The sequence below is a fragment of the Pogona vitticeps genome, chromosome 3, assembly GCF_051106095.1.
Source record: "Pogona vitticeps strain Pit_001003342236 chromosome 3, PviZW2.1, whole genome shotgun sequence".
NCBI classification, from domain to species: Eukaryota; Metazoa; Chordata; class Lepidosauria; order Squamata; family Agamidae; genus Pogona; species Pogona vitticeps.
The window spans coordinates 207,113,880-207,136,549 of record NC_135785.1 but is presented as its reverse complement, the minus strand read 5'-3'; the positions used below and the strand labels follow the sequence as shown (position 1 = coordinate 207,136,549).

General features: G+C 42.2%; 1 protein-coding gene across 7 annotated transcripts in view; it reads right to left on the bottom strand.

Moving 5' to 3' along the window:
* Positions 1 to 22,670, bottom strand: part of APP (amyloid beta precursor protein) — a 189,633-nt gene that overhangs the window by 112,746 nt on the left and 54,217 nt on the right. The gene's annotated exons all lie outside the window — the stretch shown is intronic.

Here is a 22,670-nt window from a genome sequence, read left to right as displayed (position 1 = left end):
CCCATTATGGGTTGCCATTACTAGTGCTAGTAATGAGGAGAGCTGTAAGTCTGTGACATTGTCATTCAAATGAATGAACAAGGTAGAGCTTCAGTAACTTAGCACAGTGATAGGCCTCCTGCAGCAGTTTTAAGGTATGCTGAAAATCTGGTTTAGATTATTTACTCAAGATCAGTCAACCAGTAGGAGGAGGACAATCTTATGCCCCTGGTTTTAAATATCTTTTGCAAAATTTAAAACATGTTTTCTCTAAAAGATGCAACATATTGAAAACAGCATGCAGGAGACAAAGAAGTGCTTGCAAGATTACCCATCTGAAAATCTATAAACTGTTCACGCACTGCTTCTAGCATTCATTATTTATACAAGCATGAATCAGAAACCCGCATGAAGCAATACTGCTGAAACTCAGCAGGTTTTAATTCTATCATGAAAAGGTTTCACATAGAGCACATGTTTCACAATGTCTTAAACCTAGATCACTGCACCTGCTATGTAGCAGAATATTCTCTATCACATGGAACCACAAAGCAGACAGTTGACTTATTGTAAGATAATGTTACAGACATAATGATTAAAACATTTCCCTTTGTTTAAGGGAGCAGTTTTTGGTACAGGACATACCCCTGAGTTCAACCTGTGCTCAAATTACCTTGGTTATATTGTCACCAAGGTGAAACACAGTTAAAGAGGGGTAGGCAGGGAAGAGTTATGTACATGAGTCAAGGCATCTAGATGGCCCTGCAAATATGAACAAATAAATACTGAGATACAAACAAATACTGACAACTTAAGTAACATAAATAAAAACCAATAAAATAAGAACTGAAACCAGCTAACTAGATGACAATATCCGGTATAATAAGAGACCGGAACTGCTGGAAGTCATCCATAGTCAATGTCTCCTACACAATATATTATTTTTCTTTTCTGACAAGCTGAGTTCACTACACTAAGTCCCCAACGGGTCTTATTTGAATCTTTTGTTATACCTACAGCATTGTTCTTTGCATAGCATGTTAACCCTGTAAATTTTAATGGGTTCAACATGTGTTTTGTACCACCTTCTGTTCTTATAATGTGATCACCAAAATCACTTTTAAAAAGTCAATGTTTTGAATTTCTGGACGGTTATCTGGCATATGACAAGATCATGTTGTTCTGCTGTATCTGGAGTAAAGACGTAAGTATTCGTATATGAATATCCCCCCACAGGTGGAAATAACGCGGGTCTGGCCCCACAGGGCCAAACTGTGCACTCACCATTTCAACACTGACGCTAACTCGGCGGAGCCTTCCTATCATGCCATTGTCTACAATGGATTAGCTACTATGCGACCTGGTAATAGGAAGGCTCCGCCAAGCTCGTGTCAGCGGCGAAATGGTGAGTGGACAGCCCAGCCCCATGGGGCCGGACCTCATTATTTCCACCCGTGGGGGGATATTCGTATACGAATACCCCCATCTCTAATCTGGAGATATAGTCACCTTCCAGTCACCCTATTCCTGCCCGTGAACAACATACTGTATTTTCCTGATTTCCTATCCAAGGTTTTCACCTGCATGATGAATTTCAAATTGCAGGCATTTAACATCTGCTACCTAACAATTAACTCCTCATCTAAGTTTTAATGGTTGTACAGCTGTGCCTTTTATAACACCACTTACTGGGATTGCAGAAAGAAACAGACATTCCAGGAAGCAAGAAGAGTTAATGCAGTAAGAAAAAATGGGGAACAGCACCACCCTGAAGCAATCACCAGACAAGACATTTTTCATCGCAGTTGGGCTGCAACATGCAAGCTATACCATACAGATGATCCCAGTTTCTAAGGACACCTGCCTACACTTGTTATTTGACTACAGCCAAGGAGATGGTCTTTATCAGACTTTGGAAAAGTTAGTTTGTTGGACTGCAACTCCAAGAAAAAATACCATATATGTCCTTTATTAATGATTTGCTGTTTTAAAGTCACTTCTACTGATATTTTGCAGTTACATTCAACAAGCAGCAGTTGAGTAGTAAATTACTATTGTGAGATTAAAGGGCACTTAAAAGCAAGCGGCAAAAGAACACCCGGAAACTTGCATTCTTCTAGACTTTAGATAATCTTCTCTGTGATTACAGCAGTCCCAGTTTCAAATATTCCTTCTATAGCCACAAACTAACTTCTCTTATCCCTCCATATCTCCCTTCTTATTTTTTTGAGTCCTTGCCAATGAAATCTCAGATATCAAAGGTCAGGATATGAAAGAACAAACACCATTTGTCAATGCCTCATGATTTTTATAGAGGTGACTCGTTATTCTTATAAATCTGCAGTTAGGATTACCAGGAGGTTCTAGTGAGGTTCTAATAACTTAAAACCTTGTCCATGGATATGCTAGCAGTAGCCGAACATGCCCGAAAACAAGCTGGACATGAAATTCTATTTCAAAATACTGACGTACTGGACAACACCAGCAATCATTATGTTAGGCTGCACAGGGAAGCCATTGAAATCCATAAACATCAACAAAACTTCAACAAAAAGGAAGAAGGCCTAAAACTAAACAATACTCAATAATACAGCCTGCAAAAGGTCAACGAACTCTACCCAGCCACAAGGACCAGGGATCATTGCACAAAAAAGACCAGCTAATGACACCCATCTATCACAGTAACAGATAATCTCTCTCCCCCTTATCACAACAAAAAACAGGCTGAGCACCTGATCTCCTAAAAGGACAAGAGGGGTTCCCACAGCTCTAAATACTCAACTATCCAACGAACAGCAACAGAGCATGGACAGAGTTCCTACTCCAGTCTTCTGAAGATGCCGGCCACAGAGACTGGCAAACAAGAAGAATAACACACGGCCAAAGAGCCCAAAAAACCCACAGCAACTATTGATGTGCTAGCTGTTGGACTCTGTAGTCCAAAAGTACAGGTTTTTCAAGAAAGCAAGACATGGTGCTAGCTAGAAATGGCTATCCCTTCCCCAAATATTTCCCTGTTTTGCTCACTGAGGGAGTCTAATCCACACAAGCTAGAGCAGCCTCCAGTTACCTGCCATCAAGCGACAGGCCTCCAGCCTCCTGTCTGCAGCCATCACCTGCCCCTGCTCCTTACCTTTCAGCCCCACTATCTTCACCTCCTCATTCTTCACCTATGTTCCCTTGCATCTCTTCCCCAGTCTGCCCTCCTTATCTTTGCCTCTTTTCTCCAGTGTCTTCCTCTCAAATGTCTATTCTTCTCAACTCCTTATTAGAACTTTTCTATGCCTTCTTCCAGGCTCCCACCCTCCAGCTAGCTGCAGCAGCAACATTACCGAATTGCTGGGCGATTGACTTATTTTTTGCTTTTCTCTTTTCCTAGCCAACATATTTTTTTAAACAGCATCACTTCCTTTTATGCCCGCTTCAATCAAAGAACTCAGCAATTACTTTATGTATCATTCCACACATTGCTAAATGGAGGGGGGAGGGATCCTGATCTTGTTTCAGCACTGAAATGCCTCTAGATACAATTTTTACCAAATCCAAAAGCAGAACTAGCCTACTTTGAACAAATGTTGCATAATGACAAGAGAAAGCACAGCATATAAAGAACCCTTCTGTTCTATTTTATTTCAATGACTAGATTCCTAATTTCTTTCGACATGACACAGAAATAAGGCTTTGTGCAAGTCTAGCAAAGAAAAACAGTTTTTAATTTCCCAGTGAAAGGTCCCTCCAGATGATGTTTTTACAGTACAACCACCCTGTCTCCTTCATGGAATTTTACCAGTGGGAGTAGGAGAAAGATGGCATTGACTCCCAGCTGCTACACTCCCACATTTTCTGTTGCATCTTCTATTTTTTCCTTACTAAAAAAAATCAGTTGAGCAAAAGAGAAAGTCAGAATAGTGGCACCAGCATCTTTTGATTGATACACCAGAAACTGTGTGTATGAAAGTTCTGAATGAAATGCAAGTATTGGAAATCCAATTTCCTATGTCAACTGAAGTAATGCATGATTAGAGCATTATCAACAGAGTCTGAAATGAAATAACATTCAAGTCCATTTAGGGTAAACTGACTGGATACTCAATGAGTTGGAGCACTTGGCTGCGACTGGGACTTCCCAGAACACAGAGGGACTGATAAACCACTTCTGAGTTCTTTAGACTTGGAAAAGCCTGGAAAGCACATCATCATTACTATCTGGAGTTATACTTAAACCAGAGCCATTTCTTCACCGATGACCAGGAGGTGCCATCAAGACTCATGTGCACAAGTCAAGAGATCTTGGCAGAACTTTAAGAAATCTGAAAGCAGCACTGCAAAGTTTCAAACCAAATCAAAACAGCAAGGATGTTTTGCGAAGTCCAAATCCATACTATAAAATAAATGTGCCATGACTTTTGTAGTCTGCACAGAACAGTGGTGCCTCGCTCAACGACTGCCCTGCATTACGACAAAATCGCTGTACAACTATCTTTTTGCGACCGCAATTGCGATCACAAAACGATGGTCTAAATAGGTTTTTTTTCCTTTGCGATGATTGGTTCCCTGCTTCGGGAACCGATTCTTCACAAAACGATGTTTTTTAACAGCTGATCAGCAGTTTTGAAATGGCCGGCGGGTGCTTAAAATGGCTCCCCACTGTGTTTAGGCACGGATTCCTCGCTATACAAGTGAAAATGGCTGCTGTATGGAGGATCTTCGCTGGACGGTGAGTTTTTACTCCATTGGAATGCATTGAACGGGTTTCAATATGTTTCAATGGGGGTTTTAATTTCGTTTTATGATGTTTTCGCTTAACGGCGATTTTCCTGGAATGGATTATCATCGTTAAGCGAGGCACCACTGTACAGTGGACCCTCGATTTACAGATGGCTCCACTTAGAGACTTTTCGAGTTACAGACTTCTTGCCGCAAAATTTAGGATTGACTTGCAGCCGGAGAATTGACCTACAGACCGGAAAAAACCCCAAAATGGAACAAAAACAGCTGGTTACAGATTAATCGGTTTTCAATGCATTGTAGGTCAATGGAGCCTCGACCTACAGCCACCGTTCCAATATGGATTAATTCCGTAAGTCGAGGGTCCACTGTAATATTCTTTAATGATCCAAGAGTGCAATCCTTAGCAATAAGCAAAGCTTGGAAACTGTAGTTTTCTGGAGTATAACATGAGAATCTCATAGGGTGATTCTCAAGAGTTTCCATTTAAAAAAAAAGTAATGTTTCCAAACTCTGCTAGTGAATAAGCCTTACTAAACACACAGGACTTAATTAATTCTGTCTTAAGATGCTTCCCCTAAGATTCAGTGTACAGTACAGTGGGGTCTCTACTTAAGAACGTCCCTACTTAAGAACAATCCAACTTAAGAACAGCTCCATTTGCTAAATTTTGCTTCTACTTGAGAACAGAAATCCAAGATAAGAACAGGAAAAAAAAAAACCTTTCCTGCTCTTTTTTTAACCTTAGGTCATCTTAGGTTAAAAAAAAAAACTCCCCCTAGTGGTAGAGTACGTATTAACCAGCTTTGCATTAGTTCCTATGGGAACTAATGCTTCAATGTACGAACGCACCTCTACATAACAAAAAAACAGCCAGAACGGATTAATTGGTTTTCATTCCATTCCTATGGGAAATTTTGCTTCAACTTAAGAACGTTTCAACTTAAGAACACCATTTCAAAACGGATTAAGTTCTTAAGTAGAGGTTCCACTGTAGTTTCTATGGACGGAAAAGAGCAGATACGGATTAAATGGTTTTCAATGCATTCCTATGGGAAATGCAGATTCAACATAAGAGCTTTTCAACTTGAGAACCACCTTCAAATATGGATTAAGTTCTTAAGTAGAGACCCCACTGTAATTCTTTTCTTTTTCCTTTCAGTTGCTGATCACAGCCATGGACTACACAAAGTACTGTGGAACAGACCAAAATTACTGTGATTTGAATTAGACGAATAGGGGCTCTCAGAATAATGCTGTAAATGGGCTGTCCTTCTCCCAAGAACTTGACAAACCTGTTCCCCCAACCATCTACTACTGTGGGTTCTCAGCACCATTACAACAGACACTGCTGCTATACAGCATTTCACTCCATACAGATTTGACTGGAACAATAGTGTTGTTTACCAGCTAAGGAACCTGTGAGTTCAGGCAGACTGCAACATAAACCTAAGAAAAGTTGCATTTTACAAGAAAGAGCATCAAATTTATCTTCATAAATTCCATATGAATATCTGCAGAGTCTTCCACCATTACATTTTAAAATAGGCAAACTACATGGCCTTAAAATCATCATCCCTTTATTTTACCCTTCACCCATGTACTTGTTTTTTGTCAGATCTTGCCTGGCAAACAGATTTGAGATCCTGAAAGCTTGCGTATCTTTTTGAAATTATTTGTCTCTTCTAACAGAGGTATTAATGCAGTATGGACAAAGCACTATCAAAAGAGTCCTAATTTTAAGCCTCAGAGATGTGGACTCATAATCTGAAACAAACCTCAGTTTGGGAGGCATTAAAAGCCAGGTTCATTTTTCACAGTTGTGTAATGTAGGGTTTGTATAGCAATTGTTACATACAGCACTGATGTTACCTGTCTGTCATGGGTTTGGAGGGAAAGTTCCATCCTATGGGGAGTGGAAGGCGGGACATCAGGAGGAGGGGCTGTACTGTATAAATATGTGATGCCTGTGTGGTGAGATAAGAGACACTGAGAGACACTGAGAGACACTGGGTTGTGACGAAGCAGCAGCTGGGAAGAAGAAGCTGTTGTGGGAGTCTGTGTGTCAGACAGGGTACTACTGTGTGTCAGAGTACCAACCTGATAGGTTCAGGTGTCTGTTGGTTAGCCAGAACTGATAGGTTCAGGGTCTGTGCTTCAAGTTAAGGGTTCTGGGTGAACCAAACTGTATGCTTGTATGAGTGAGAATAAGCCACGTTACTTTATCCTATTCATCTGATTGTTTTATTTTCCTGTGTGTGTATTTAAATAAACCTTATTCTTTTTATTGTTTAAAAATCCATCCCTGGTCTGTGTGACTTTTTATAGGGAATGGTTGGTGGCAGCTTAGTGTAACTGTGTGACATATCCCAGTAGGTCTGGGTTTGTCACATTGATTGGTGTCCAGCGTGTGGGATACGACTGGTCCAGTTGTCCAGCGGTCCAGCAAAGCCTTGGCAAGTGTGCCCAGAGCAAGGGGGGTCTAGTCAGGGACAGTCTGAGGCGCGTAGGTAATCTTCTAGGTGTACCTCACGGGGAGGTGCGCTAGTAGAAGAACGTGCCAACTGGGGAGACTTAGATTAGGGTGCTCTGAGGTAGCCTAGTTTTGGCGGGAAAAAGCTGAGGCAAAACTGCGTAGTAACAGTGATCTAGCTTGCCAGCTGAGAGGCCCAGCAGAGGGGGGTAGGCTCTGACTCGATACTGTTGCAAGTTTAGTGCTGAGGAACAGCAGCAATCTCTATAGGAAAGCTGGTTCTGAGGCAAGAAGGAAAAAAGTGGTCGTTTTATTTTGAGGCTTGACTTTTAAAGCAGCCTGTTCTGAGGGGGGATTATGCCCTTGACTCGAAGCCAGATGGCCGAAATGAGTGAAGTGAAAGACCCCCAGATTGACCAAGGTTCTGAGGATGAATTTGGCTCAGTGCAAGGTGACAGCACGGGAGAGCAGAACCCAGAACTTAGAAAAATACTCATAGCCCAACAGCATGAACTGAGGATGAGGCAATTTGAAGTGGAGGAAAGGGAAAGGGAAAGGCAGAGGCAATTTGAATTAGAGAGAATGGAGAGGGAAGAAAGAATGGAGAGAGAGAAAATTGCTCTGGAGAAAGAAAGGATGGCGTATGAGTTAAGAAAATTGGAAATGATGAACCAGAACAATAATAACAATAGGGATTCTGAGGGAGGCCAACTGTCTAAAGCTGACCTGAAGAAATTCCCTGTGTACCACAAGGGAGATTGTCCTGAGGTGTTCTTTTCCTTAGTGGAAAGAGCGTTTGTGGACTTCTCAGTGAGGGAAACTGAGAAGATGACCATCATGCGGTCTTTAATCAGTGGTAGCCTGGCTGAGGTTTATGCCGAGATGCCTGAGGAACTGATGAAAGATTTTGCAGAGTTTAAAAAACTGGTGTTTGCCAGACATGGGATAAATGCAGAGCAGCTGAGACAAAGATTCAGGTCCCTCACCAAGAAGCCAGAACAGACTTTTACCCAAGTGGGGGCCCAATTGGTGAGGCTGCTTGAGAAATGGCTATCGCAGGAGGGGATAGAGACCTATGAGCAGCTGAAAGACTTGATAGCGCTGGAACAGTTCTATTCAGTCCTGCATGGGGAATTGAAATTCCAGGTGAGGGAAAGGAAACCGAAATCTGTGGCAGCAGCCGCAGAGATCGCAGATTTTATTTCCCAAATAAGAAAGCCCTTGGGTGAGGGGAAATCTGTAGGTAAACCCAAAGAAACCTACAGCAAGTACTCTCAGGGACCAGGGAAAAGCCAGCAAGGGGGAGGGGCCCATGGTGAAGGGAAGCCCTCAGACATGAAACAAAGACCTCAGATTTTGGAGGGAAAACCAAAACAAGATGAGAGAGAATCAAAATACACCAGAAAATGTTATTTCTGTCAGGGAAAGGGTCATCTAATCTCAGAGTGTGAGAAATTGAAGCAGCTAAAAGGAATGGTGCCTCAGGAGTCTAGTGGAACCAAGCCAAAAGCTGTGTTCTGTGTCCAGAAAGAGCAAGGCTCAGTCTCACTGAGGGAGCCTGTTGCCATGGCTACTCAGTCTGGAACAGCTACCTCTGCTGATCAGGCTGAGGAAAATGGTCCTCTTGTGGAGGTAAAGCGCTGCTTGCTGGTGAAAACAGATTCTCAGTTGTTTGAGACAGCCGGGGTGGACGTAGGAATACTTGACCGTCAGTATAGGGGGCTGCGGGACACTTGTTCCCAGGTAACCCTGTGCCATCCAGATATTATTCCTAGGGAGTTTATAATCCCAAATGAGAGCATGAAGGTGGCAGGGATTGAGGGGCAGGTAATCTCTCTGCCAGTAGCAGAGGTACCTGTCAACTTTCAAGGCTGGAGGGGAGTTTGGAGGCTAGCGATTTCATCGACTCTGCCAGCAGCCGTGCTCGTGGGAAATGACCTGGCTGAACATGTGAAACGGGTGCTAGTGATTACACGCTCACAAGCCACCACAGGGACAGTTCAGGGGGGTAATGATGAGCCAGAGACGGAAGCAGAGGGGAGTTCAGAAGCTGTGGTGGAAACCTTAACCACAGACAGCAGATTTGGACAGGAGCAAAAGGCAGACGCCACTCTCCAAAGGTGTTTTGAACAGGTGACTGACGCCCAGCTAACACCTGAAACCCCAGTGAGATTTCTGGAGAAAAAGGGGATTTTATATAGAGAAACCCTGAGGAATATCTCAAAAGGGGGAGATGGGATCAGAAGTCAGCTGGTGGTACCTGAAAAGTATCGCCCCATGATCTTACAAAGGGGTCACTCTGACATGTTTGCTGCGCACTTAGGAGTGAACAAAACACAGCAGAGAATCACACAGAATTTCTACTGGCCTGACATAGGGAAGCAGATCAGGGAGTTCTGTAAACAATGTGATGTGTGTCAAAGGCAGGGGAATAACCGCGACAGGACCAAAGCAAAGTTGTGCCCTTTGCCTGTGATTGACACTCCGTTCAAATGCATAGGGGTGGATATTGTGGGACCTTTGCCCAAGGCCACAAAGAGGGGGAACAGGTTCATTCTAACAATTGTGGACCATGCCACAAGGTATCCTGAAGCCATACCCTTGACTAACATTGAAACTAACACAGTGGCCGATGCTTTGGTAGGGTATATGTCCAGGATGGGATTTGCCTCAGAGATAATCACAGATTTGGGCGCATCGTTCACATCAAAGCTCATGAAACGCTTATGGCAAATCTGTGGAATTAAGCACAAGGAAACCACTGCCTATCATCCTGAAAGTAATGGGTTAACTGAGAAGTTCAATGGGACTCTAATGCGCATGATTAGGGCTTACTTGGCAGAGAATCCAAACAATTGGGACCAGAAGCTGCAATCCCTTTTGTTTGCTTATCGATCAGTGCCACAAGCCAGCACCGGGTTCAGTCCATTTGAACTTTTATTTGGGAGAAGGGTGAAAGGGCCCCTTGATTTGATCAAACAAAATTGGGAGCAGATCACCCAGGATGACCCACAAGACGTTGTGACATACATAGACACCTTGATGAATGACCTAAAGAGAAATCTAGAGCTGGCAGCAGAAAACCTGCAAGCTCAGAAGGTCAGACAGAAAACATGGTATGACCACAAAGCTAGAGAGAGGCACTTTGACCCAGGGGAGGAAGTGCTTTGGCTTAGGCCCTGCAGAGAGAATAAACTGCAGCTCAAATGGGCAGGACCATATAGGGTCATTTCCAAGATATCAGACCTGAACTACCTTATAGAGCAGGAGGAGAACCAAGCAAGGAGGGTGGTTCATGTGAATGCCCTAAAACCCTACTACAGAGGGGAACAGAGGGTTTTATTCGCGATAAAAGCAGCTGAGAGTGAGGAAGCTGAATTACCCTTCTGGGAGGGTAGAGGGGAAGTAAAATACAACCCAGAGGAGGTAAAGATCAGTCCTGCACTCACCCAAGACCAGCGGCAAGAACTAAAAATGCTGCTTAGTAAATATCAACAGGTGTTTTCCAACAAGCCGGGGATAGTGAAGGGAGTGTTGCATCGGATCCACACAGGGGATGCACCCCCGCAGGCAGTATCCCCATACCGAGTAACGGGACCCTATAGGGACAAGGTGCGGAAGGAGCTGGACGAGATGCTTAGGGAGAACATAATCGTCCCCTCTTCTAGTCCTTGGTCCTCTCCGATAGTCCTTGTGGACAAGCCTGATGGGAGCATTAGGTTTTGTGTTGATTACAGGAAATTAAACCGTGTAACCACTCCTGATGCCTACCCAATGCCCAGGCTAGACAACCTGATTGAAACCATAGGGGGTTGTCGGTTCATCTCATCATTGGACCTGGTAAAGGGATATTGGCAATTAAGAATTGATCCCAGGGATCAAGAAAAGACTGCCTTTTGCAGCCCTTTTGGTCTCTATGAGTTTCGAGTCCTGAGCTTTGGTCTCAGAAATGCACCAGCCACATTCCAAAGGCTGATGGACCAGACCTTGGCAGGGCTCAGTGACTTTACAGTGGCCTACATTGACGACATAGGGATCTTCAGTAATACCTGGGAAGATCACCTGATACACCTGGAGTTAGTGCTGCAGAGGTTAAGTGCAGCAGGGCTAACAGTAAAGGCCAGCAAGTGTCAGCTGGGTAGCCCAGAAATAAAATACTTGGGTCACATGGTAGGGGGAGGAGTGATAAAACCCCTGGAGGCCAAAATAGAAGCTGTTCGTGATTGGCCTAGACCCAACACCAAGAAAAAAGTCAAATCATTTCTTGGGTTGGTGGGCTACTACAGAAAGTTCATCCCGAGGTTTAGCGAGATTGCGGCTCCGCTGACCGATCTGACGAGGAAGACGGCTGATGACCGCATCCCGTGGACCAGCGACTGTGAGGAGGCGTTCCAGAGGTTGAAGGAGGCGTTAATCAACTATCCAGTCCTGCGTGCTCCAGACTTCGACCGGGAGTTCATCATCTACACCGATGCGTCTAACAGCGGGGTAGGAGCAGTTCTGTGCCAGGAGGATGAGAATGGTGACCAGCATCCAGTGTCCTACCTGAGTAGGAAACTTCAAAAAGGTGAGAGACATTTGGCAACCGTGGAGAAGGAGTGTTTGGCCATAGTCTACGCGATCCAGAAGGCCAAGCCTTACATCTGGGGAAGACATTTTGTTCTGTGCACTGACCATTCACCATTGCAATGGTTAAAGACAATGAAAACCCACAATAGCAAACTTATGAGGTGGGCTTTAAACCTACAGGACTATGACTTTGAAGTGAAGGTGGTCAGAGGGTCAGTGAACTGTGTTGCTGACGCCTTATCAAGAAGACCTGAAGAATGAAGACGGCGAAAGAAACATGGACTATGTGTATATATGCTGACAAAAAGTAAATGTACCTGGTTTTGAATTTGGTTTGTATGAATAAAGGTAAATGGATGTAATGTATATGGTAAATGTTTAAATGCCTATTTGCTATGGTTTAACTTAGAATGTAGGTATAAGTAAGTATTATATGGTATGTATAAATGTTGTTGTGTGTTTTATACAGGTTGTTTTTTGGTGAAAAGCACCTTAGCTTTCCCCCTACAAAACAACTTTTAAAGAGGGGAGGTGTTACATACAGCACTGATGTTACCTGTCTGTCATGGGTTTGGAGGGAAAGTTCCATCCTATGGGGAGTGGAAGGCGGGACATCAGGAGGAGGGGCTGTACTGTATAAATATGTGATGCCTGTGTGGTGAGATAAGAGACACTGAGAGACACTGAGAGACACTGGGTTGTGACGAAGCAGCAGCTGGGAAGAAGAAGCTGTTGTGGGAGTCTGTGTGTCAGACAGGGTACTACTGTGTGTCAGAGTACCAACCTGATAGGTTCAGGTGTCTGTTGGTTAGCCAGAACTGATAGGTTCAGGGTCTGTGCTTCAAGTTAAGGGTTCTGGGTGAACCAAACTGTATGCTTGTATGAGTGAGAATAAGCCACGTTACTTTATCCTATTCATCTGATTGTTTTATTTTCCTGTGTGTGTATTTAAATAAACCTTATTCTTTTTATTGTTTAAAAATCCATCCCTGGTCTGTGTGACTTTTTATAGGGAATGGTTGGTGGCAGCTTAGTGTAACTGTGTGACATATCCCAGTAGGTCTGGGTTTGTCACAGCAATGATTTGTGTGTATACAGCAAATAGGAATGGCAACTCATTGCAAAATAAATGTGAAAAGATTGGCAGAGTGGGTGGATTTGCATGTGCAATTAAAAAATAATAAAAGGGGTAGAAAGGGCTAAGAATAGTGTAGTGTGGGATAACAGAGAGCAGAAGTTAATTAGTGGGGGGAAAGAGAAAAAAGGAATATGTCGGATAGTAAGGAGTTTTGTGTTTATGGGGAATGGAAAGAGATGAGAGTATTGTATGTAAAAATACTGTTGTGTAAAGAAGGTCAGTACTGTGACAATGTTATTTACTAATGCAATTAAATACACACAAAAACACACAAACAAGAAGCGTGCGCACGTGCACACACACACACACACACACTGTACTGCTGAAGCTAAATACCAAATATGACTGTCCAGAGTGCTGAAAAGACCCCCAGTATTTCTTTCAAAAAGAAAAGGTGCTAGTAACTAAAAAGTAAGGGGGCAAGAATAATTACAAACACACACTTGGATTTATGTTGGGAAAGACTAATGGTGCAACTTGACAGTCTTATTGGATCAGGCTAAGCAGGGTTGTTTTGAGGTGCAGCAGAAGCCTGTGCTGCAGGGTCAGAAGATCAGCAGTCGTAAGATCGAATCCATGCGACGGAGTGAGCTCCTGTCAGTTTGTCCCAGCTCCTCGCCAACCTAGCAGTTCGAAGCATGTAAATGCGACTAGATAAATAGGTACCATCTTGGTGGGAAGCTAAAACGGCATTCCCTAGTCACGCTGGCCACGTGACAATGGAAACTGTCTTCGGACAAGTGCTGGCTCTACGGCTTGAAAAACGGGATGAGCACCACCCCCTAGAGTCGGACACGACTGGACTAAAAATGTCAAGGGGAACCTTTACTTTTACCTTATGCAATTTGTGGTGACCCTTGTATGCATATAGAAGGATCAGATGGTTTCAGGACAGGAAACCACACAACACCTAAAAGCAACCATATACAGTGGGGGCTCGACTTACGAACTTAATCCATATTGGAAGGCAGTTCTCAGGTCGAAAAGTTCTTAAGTCGAATCTGCATTTCCCATAGGAATGCATTGAAAACCATTTAATTCGTATCTGCTCTTTTCGTCCATAGAAACTAATGGGAAGCTGCTATTCCGCCTTCTGCCACTAGAGGGGGATATTTTTTCATATTTTCCTTTTAACCTAAGATGACTTAGCTTTTAAAAAAAGGAAAAAAAGAGTTCATAACTCGAATCTAAGTTCGTAAGTCGAGTCCATATATTCCTATGAGAGCAGTTTGTAAGTCGAAACGTTCGTATGTCGAGCCGTTCGTAAGTCAAGACCCAACTGTAGAGCCCCCTGTATTCTCTCCTGTCTCCCCCTCCATGGAGAATAGGGGAAAGCTGCATTAAAAAAAATATTATAAGCTGGGGCTTGCCGATGATTTGGCCTGCCACCAAGTGACATAACACTGATCATAAGGCAAGGGGGAATAAAGACATCCCTCTGCATCCTGGCAGGGATACGGGAAAGTTAACTGGTATGCCAATGAATCAGTTTGCCAGCAACTGCCACAAAGTGATACACTGTTAGGCTTTTAACAACCCTTGAACAACAAGAAAAAGAGATCCCTCCTCCCCACTGTCTTCTAACTTCCCCAAAATGGAAAACTGGAATTTTTTTCACTTTACTTTTTTAGTTTATATATAATTAACATGGCGGGGGTCCACTTTGGTCTAATACCAGTGATCACACATGCTGGAACTGAACCTCTATGGAGTGATCTTACCCATACTAGAAAACCACAGTAGCCCTTGTTGCGGACCCAAAAAAGTGCAGGTAGGCACATATAAAAGTTTGTGATTATCAGAATGTCATGTGGTTGCTACAACATAAGAGCGAACCAGCTCATTCTGAAAATGGTCCAAATGGCAGAACAAAGTGTTGTCTGATCACACCCTGAATTAAGAACACAGTACTTTGTGGGGGGGGGGATTATACTACAAAATACTTTGCCTTAAGCATGAATTTTGCCCTTTTGTCCTAATATAGCATCACACCGAACAAAACCAGTTTAAATTTTATTTTAAAACTATACTTTTGCCCTGTCAAGAACCAAAAGTGAAATTTCAATACTGTTCCCCCCTTTTTAGTTTCAAAGCTCAAGACAGCCATAAAGAGAAATACATAGGAAACCTGTTTCTGCATTTCAAAATTGTTTTCTTAATACAAGTCCAACATGTAATCTGAAAACCAGGCTTGTTTTTATTCTGCAGCAAAACAGAGAGGGCAAAAATACTTTAAAAGGAAATGAGAGTAGCAAGCAAAGCAATTTTCAACTTGGCCAGTTCCTTTTTCATACATCATCTTGGAATCACTTCTATGAAGTTTTTAAATCTTTATTGATACAGACATTTCCTAACTTTTAAGACTGCTATAGACACTTGAGATCATGTCAACTTCCTCTAGGCCTTAAATGAAACAGAATCTTCCTTTCAACTCATCTCTCCTGTCCATCCTAAACACAGCTGTTAAAACTCATCAGCCTTCTCTATTCAAATATCCCAGCCCGCAGTGAGCAAACTGCGTTCTTTTGCTTCTAGCCCCATGAGCAATTTTTGCTTTAAATTCCTCCTAATATGCCTCCATATGCCTCATCAAATATACCGACCTTAGTAAAATGCTTACCAGAATGAACATTTCCTTCCTTTTGTGTCTTACTCATCCCACAATGTAAGCAGAAATTTATTACAAACATATCATGGATGTTTTCCTCCTCTTCCATTTGCTGTTGCATAATATCCACTAACCAAGACCGACACACACTAAACCATAGTTTAGTTTTATGCACACAGTCCTTGGTTCACTTCCTTTGCCTTCAACCTTATCTTTCAATGTGTAAATTGTATTGTGCTTACTTCCACTTTTAAATAAGGACAGGTTGCTTATCTCTACCAATGGATATCTAAGTGATCCCCTATGCCTTCACACATATAGGTTGTAATGTACCTCTGCAGTGCCTCATTTGAGAATATTCTAAGCTGAATGTTTTGCCAGAAGCACTCCTGACACTATGTGGACCTAGGTAGTGAGGAGCTAACTTCCTCAAAACTAGCACACAGTTTGATGCAGAAATTAAAAAGCTAAGCAGGACAGGTTGTGTGAATGCACAGATGACCACACAAAGAACCACATTTATAGATAAGAAAACTGTCCTTCTTTATTGTAATCACTATTCATCACACATATGGTTGAACAAAAGCATATGTGCCAGAAGAAGGCAGGTGACCTACTGCATAAAGCATCCCTAGGAATGTAGAGCTCTGAGGACTGCTCTTCTAGAGGAGGCATCAACTTGTGCTCTAATGTCAAGGTGATAATGTTTGACAAGGGTTGCTAGCTGCATTCAGTCATGGTTTTAACATATGTCTTGAAATGACCTACTCTGAAAGAGGGCTGCTAATGTCAATGCCGCTTGCACAGAATGGAGGATTAACCATGGCAAGGGTCCAATCCACCCAGACAAGCACTGTGATGAAACACTTTTCTATGTCCCCAGTGAGCAATAAAGGACTACAATGGGTTCCTGAAAAAGAAACTGATTGGGAGCTCTAAAATGCTAGAGATTTCTAGTGACCACAAAGTTTCTTCCAGAGGTGAAAAAGGGTTCTTGTGAAAGGAGGGCATCAATACAGTGTGCAGAAAGCTTGCTCGTTCCTCTTTCTGCTGTTACAGCTACAAAAAAGGCACGTTCCATGTAACTAGAAATAAAAGCCATGGGTTTGAAGGTTGTTGAAGACTACCAATTCAGAACCACAGAGAAACTCCAGAGAAACTCCAGAGCTGCAGGTTAACAAGGGGGTAGTATAGAGGGTATGTAATCCCTTGGGGAAGGTTTTGACATTAGGATGGCAAACTATTGAGGTTCTATCACATAAGGTCACGGTAGGCTATGACAAAAGCCAAGTAAATTTTAACGGAAGAAGTTGATAGGCCCACTGATTTATGAGGAGGAAAGTTGAAGACTAGTGGTATCAGGGCCAAACATAGATCTGAGCCCAGCTGAATGGAGAAATCTCTAAAATATTTAGATTTTAGGCCAAGAATTTCTGACAGAACTTCTCTGCTGTTCTGTCTTAGAGAAAAGATACACTCTACCATGATGTCAAAGATGAAGCAAGTCTAGATGAAGAACCTTCCTGTGGTTGAGAGACAGGGATCAGAGTATTTTGTAAATTACTAATACTGTCCCTATCCTAGTCACAGGACGTGGGAAAACAATGGTCAGCAAGGCCACCAAGATGTAATCAGTACATAGCTGGCCCTGTTCAAACGGGTCTTTGTGACTACTCTGGCTAGGAGAACTAGCAGTAGAAAAGCAGGTCCAAGATGACTTCCAGCAAACCATGGGCTGGGTGCGCCATTCCTTTTTAGCATAACAAACAAAAGTAATGCTATCTGAGAGCATTTGTTTTTTTCATGTCTTGGATAACTGGCACAAAAGCTCAAAGAGCTCCTAAATGGCTAGCAGCTCTCTTCAGAAGACCAGTGCACCTAAATCTCTTAGGGTTGCAGTGAGCTGCTGTTTCAAGAAAAACAGCATTTGTTGTTACTGGGATCATATGCCATGGTGGGAGAAATTATTTTTACAAACTTTGTAGGCACCTGGAATATGTTAACCCTAGAAATAAAATTTCAGAGTTCATTCGATATATGGCATCAGAAGTGAATACGGTGAGAAGGAAGCATCCCACTGCCAAATGATTACTGAGATTTGCTAGATCTTTCTTTAAAGAGGGAACAATCACTTCATAATTCTATTCAACAGCTGTTCCAACTTTCACCACTTTATATAATGACCTACTTTATGTCAAAGTTCTCCTCCGGGCCGTGTGTGAGCTGTCACAAATGAACAGGCCTGGGAACTCTTTTTTTAAAAAAATAATCTAATTAATTTATGCACTCCTGGTTTTACTACAGAACCCGCCAAAGGCAATTTACTAATCTAAGAAGTTGGATTCAGTTTAAAGCATATCCAAGGCAACAGAAAACAGCTGTGATTTCTCCCTTTCTGCGAAACCTATTTTATGGTCTTAACATTAAAAAAAAAAAATCAAAAGTAGAAGATGTAGTCATGTACTAAACTCCAAAATAGTGATTCAAATAATTCAACCTGCATCAACAGATTCAAAGTTGCAGTTATATTTGGCATTCATTTTACTACACTGCAAGTGTATCATCTTAGGCGGATAGCCCAGCTGCGGCCCTATCTCGATGTGGGGGCCCTCACCACCTTAGTACATGCGCTCGTAATCTCAAGATTAGACCACTGCAACGCACTCTACGTGGGGCTGCCTTTGAGACTGCTGCGGAAATTACAGGTGGTGCAGAATGCTGCGGCCAGACTCCTTAGTGGAGTGAAAAAACACCAACATATCTCACCCACTCTGGCCGCACCGCATTGGCTGCCCATCTGATTCCGCATCGACTTCAAAGTGTTGATGCTTACGTATAAAGTCCTAAACGGCTTAGGGCCTCAATACTTGGTGGAACGCCTACTTCCACCAAGTTCTACCCATGTCATGAGCGCGAGTCAGGAGGTGAGGCTGAGGAGCCTAACGCCGAGGGAGGCCCGGAAAGAAAAGACAAGAAATCGGGCCTTCTCGGTGGTGGCTCCTCGCCTCTGGAATAACCTTCCCCCTGACATTCGCGTGGCTCCCTCGCTGGGTATTTTCAAAAATCAATTGAAAACACTGATGTTTCGGCAGGCCTTCCCCTCATAAATAAATAAAATACATACATACATTCAAAATTTGCTCTTGCCTGAAGAGAAAATCAGTGCTAATTATTCTCCCTGCTTCTAACCTCACAATCCCTGTGAGGTAAGACCAGACTAAGAAATACTGACTGGCTTCCAAAACTCTAACTTTTCACTTTGCTAGTTTCTCATACTTCTAGGTCAGGCCTAAGCTTTGTCCATCTTATCCTAAGCTTCACACTTTTCTTCTGCTGTTCCCAGTCAGCATTCTGAGTGGCAAAGTTCCCATTCCTTGCCTGTAAGGCAGAGCATTTGGCTCTTGACTTTTTCTAAACATGCTCTCTCTGGTTCCTCCCAGTATCAGCAGCTGACTAACCAGACTACATCCACCTATGCTCTCAATCTAGATTGCTTTCCTAATGCTTGTCATCCAAATTGAATCTTTTGCCAACTTAGACACAGACACAGACACACACATGCAAAAGACTACGGCTTTCCAATGGACTTTCACCAACCTCTATCCAAATCCACTCCCAGCTGTGTTGAGAAACATATTTTGGTTCCCTCATATTCATGTATCCACCACTGAGCTGGCACCAAATATATATGACTCTTTCTGCCATGATTAGGAGACTGTGCAAGAAGCAGAAGCTTGAGAAGTTGTAGGATTGCTGGCAGTGAATTTCAGGTATTAAATTTTCCCCACTAGTGTTTCACAGCTCCTAAAGGGTCTCCCAGGAGAAAGGAGATCCCTAGGGACCCCAGAAAGCTGTGGTGTCAAGTCAGAGATTCTGACACCTGAACCTAAGAGCCCGACAAGATTTTTTGGTCTCTAGGGAAAAATCAGAAGCCTAAATACCATCCTAGATGGTATTTATGCCCAAAAAAGATTAATTCCAGAATGAAACCAAACAATTGTTTCCAATCATATCAAAATTCAGCTGAGAGTCAAGGTATTTCTTTTTTCACTATTGCAATAATGACAGGCAACATCAGCTTTTCTATTTCTACAAGCTTTATTTATCTACGCTGGTTCTATGTTCCGTAAACTCTACAATACTTCAAAGTTGTGAAATACTTAAGTCTTACAGCTATGAAACAAACTGTAGGAAGAAATGCTTAAAAAGATACAAAAACTAAACCTAAGTTGTGGGCAAATTTTTAAGTCAGAGTTTAGTCCAAAATACAAAAGCAAAAGTACAATAAAAAGAGAAAAAATAATGTTTTGGTTTCTAAAAATGCAGGTGCTTATAGCCTAAATAAGGCACACTGAAGCAGCAATAAATACTTCTCCAAAATACTTGATTTAAAAGTAAAAAAGCATTCAAACTTTCTCTCTCTCTCTCTCTCTCACACACACACACAGAGAGAGAGAGAGAGAGAGAGAGAGAAAGAGAGAGAGAGAGAGAGAAACTGCTCACCCGGTTAAGCACATTTCAATCTATGGAGGAAAATTCATGTTGAATGTGGGTGTGTATGGCGTAATGTGACGTTTCCTTGCTAAGATGACCTGAATTCTCTCTGTGTGAAGGACAGGACACTAGTGAGCCGTCTTCAACAAAGAATGCACAGGATGAAGCGTGTGGATGTGCAGAGGGCGTGCTAATAGAAACAGAAGAGGAAGAAGTGAAGGAAAAGAAAGTGGTAGAAATGTGCCTGGCAGAGGACAAGGAGGAGGACCGGAGGAGCACCAAGGGGAGGAGCAAGATCTGATAGTGTGGGAGGAGGTTATAAAAGAGTAGGGTGACACACGGGAATTTAGAGTGGAAACAGTCATGACAGAGAAAAGCACCAAAGATAGTGTGGTACAAACAGAAGGAACGATGAGACACATGACAAGGTCTGTGACTTATTGAAGGATTTCCCCAACCTTAAGACAGGAGGAGGATTGCTCCAAGATCCAAGCTTACCTAGAAGCAAAGGAAAGGGGATAAGACCACTAGAATGGATGGTGGTGGTTTACCTTAGTAACCAAGGTGGGGGGAGGAAAGTGATCCGTCCCAGTCCCTCTTACAACAATCCACCACTCAAAGGGGACTGGGACTGCTGTGGGTCGGTATCTGCAGAGTGATAACCGATTGCGAGCGCTTTGGTCCAGCCCCAATGTAAAGAGTGACATATTTATGCCAGGAGCTAAGATCTTAAGTTACAAGACAATTTCAGAATTGAGCTGTTTAATTCGGTTAATACAGAAGTTGATGTTAATAAAGTTGAGCCAGATGGACTTTCAAAATCATCTGTCTCTTATTCCTGCCAAAATGAGGGAACCTTTATCAATTTTTGAAGAACCTGATCACACTATATTTATAATTCTTTGAGATGTTCACACCTCCTCCCCAATTTGTAAACAATCTCTTTTCCAGGGGCCTGAAGATCTAGTAAAACTTTTCAATAGGAATCACAATTGTTCCTTCACATGTTGCAACTCCAAAGGCTTGTAAACGTAAAATCTTGGCAAGCTGCCACTATGACAATAATGTCATTGTTCTGCCAAAACTGTAGTAAAGCTTGGAGAAATAAGGCTCTGCATCATCAAGTATTTGATCCATCAGAGGCCTAAAACACCAGAATACTATAGATCCAAGGTACTGGAACTAGAAAGAGAAGATAAAAATCCTCATTTCTCTGTAGCAGTTGCTAAATTTGTTGCAGCTATTCCGTCCTACAAGATAACTGAACTGCCTTATGCTATTTAAAGATTTTGTTTTATGTTGCTCACAAATTTTTAATGAGCTTCTAAGGGAGTAAAGGAAAGGGGAAAAAAAGGACTACAATGAGTACAAGCTATAAGATCTGAAAACTCTACCTTCTTGTTCACAAATTGTAACATAAACATTTAATCTGTGAAAAGGTTATGGCAGGATGACCTTGCTTGGCTGAAGAGCTTGCTATAGTTGTCTTGAAACAACTATTGTAAACTATTGTTCAAGCTCATTTTTTAAAACACTTCCATATTCAAGGCTCCTTTTTCGACACCCCCTTAATTATTTTAACACTCTATGCACACAAAATTTCAAAGCTTGACAATATATGGAGAGTCTCCACATAACCCAAAACCTTGATTTTCACACCAACAGGTGAAACAAGCATGTTCCCTTCCTTGAATGTTTACTCATGCTAATTACTGTTCTTAACTAATTGAGAACCCCTGAAAACAACTTTCAACAGCATTTCAATTTATGCAAGGTATTGTCATTTTTTAAAGGACTACTGCCCCTCTCGCTGCCTAGCAAATATTTTATTAATATTAGCAGTGGCCAATCATGTCACGGAAAGGAGATTAGGTTGTTAATAATAGGTTTTGGGAAATAATAATCTGTCTGTAGTTAAATTACTTTATGCTGTTTCCTGCTAAATGGAATTTGAAATTTGTTGCTGCTTCAGTCTAATCTACAGTATTATCCTATGAATGCAACAGAACTAAGAAGTAACAGGATATAACACTCTCTCTTCTCTTCAAGAATATAAGTGTGGCTGCCATGTTAAGCAAAGGGGGATACCGATTAGGAGCAGAAGCAGGTTGTCCTGAGGTTACTATTGCTGATTACCTATTTGCTCCTTCTGATTGGATCATTTAGTCTCCCAACTTCCTAGGCTTTGAAACAGCCTGTTTTCAATGCAAATACCTATCAGCTCTCATATTTTCTCAAGCTGCTATCAATTACATTCACAACAACAGGGTTGGAAATATGCAATGTGCAGCCTAAATTGAATATCAATACCGTCATTATTTTAGGGGCTATTCGGATACACACAGTCCTCCAAATTCCCTAAGCCCTGCAATTCAGGATTTATCCGCCTTTGTGCAATATTATTTCACAGACACCTCATCTTAAAAGCATAAACAGTTTCACCCCATTTTACAGGCAAGGCAAACACATGAATAAAGCACAAATTCACATACATTTACTTGCTGTGTAAGAGAGAGAGAGAGTTCTAAAGCTTTCTCTCTGGACAGCAGTCATCTGCATGGCATCTTTTTTTTTCCTTATAGGAAGAAATGATCACAACACTATCACATATTTGGCTGCTGCAACTAAAATGCCTACCACTTGCTCCTGCTGAAATCAACTTGTAGCTGAATTCAGGAGAT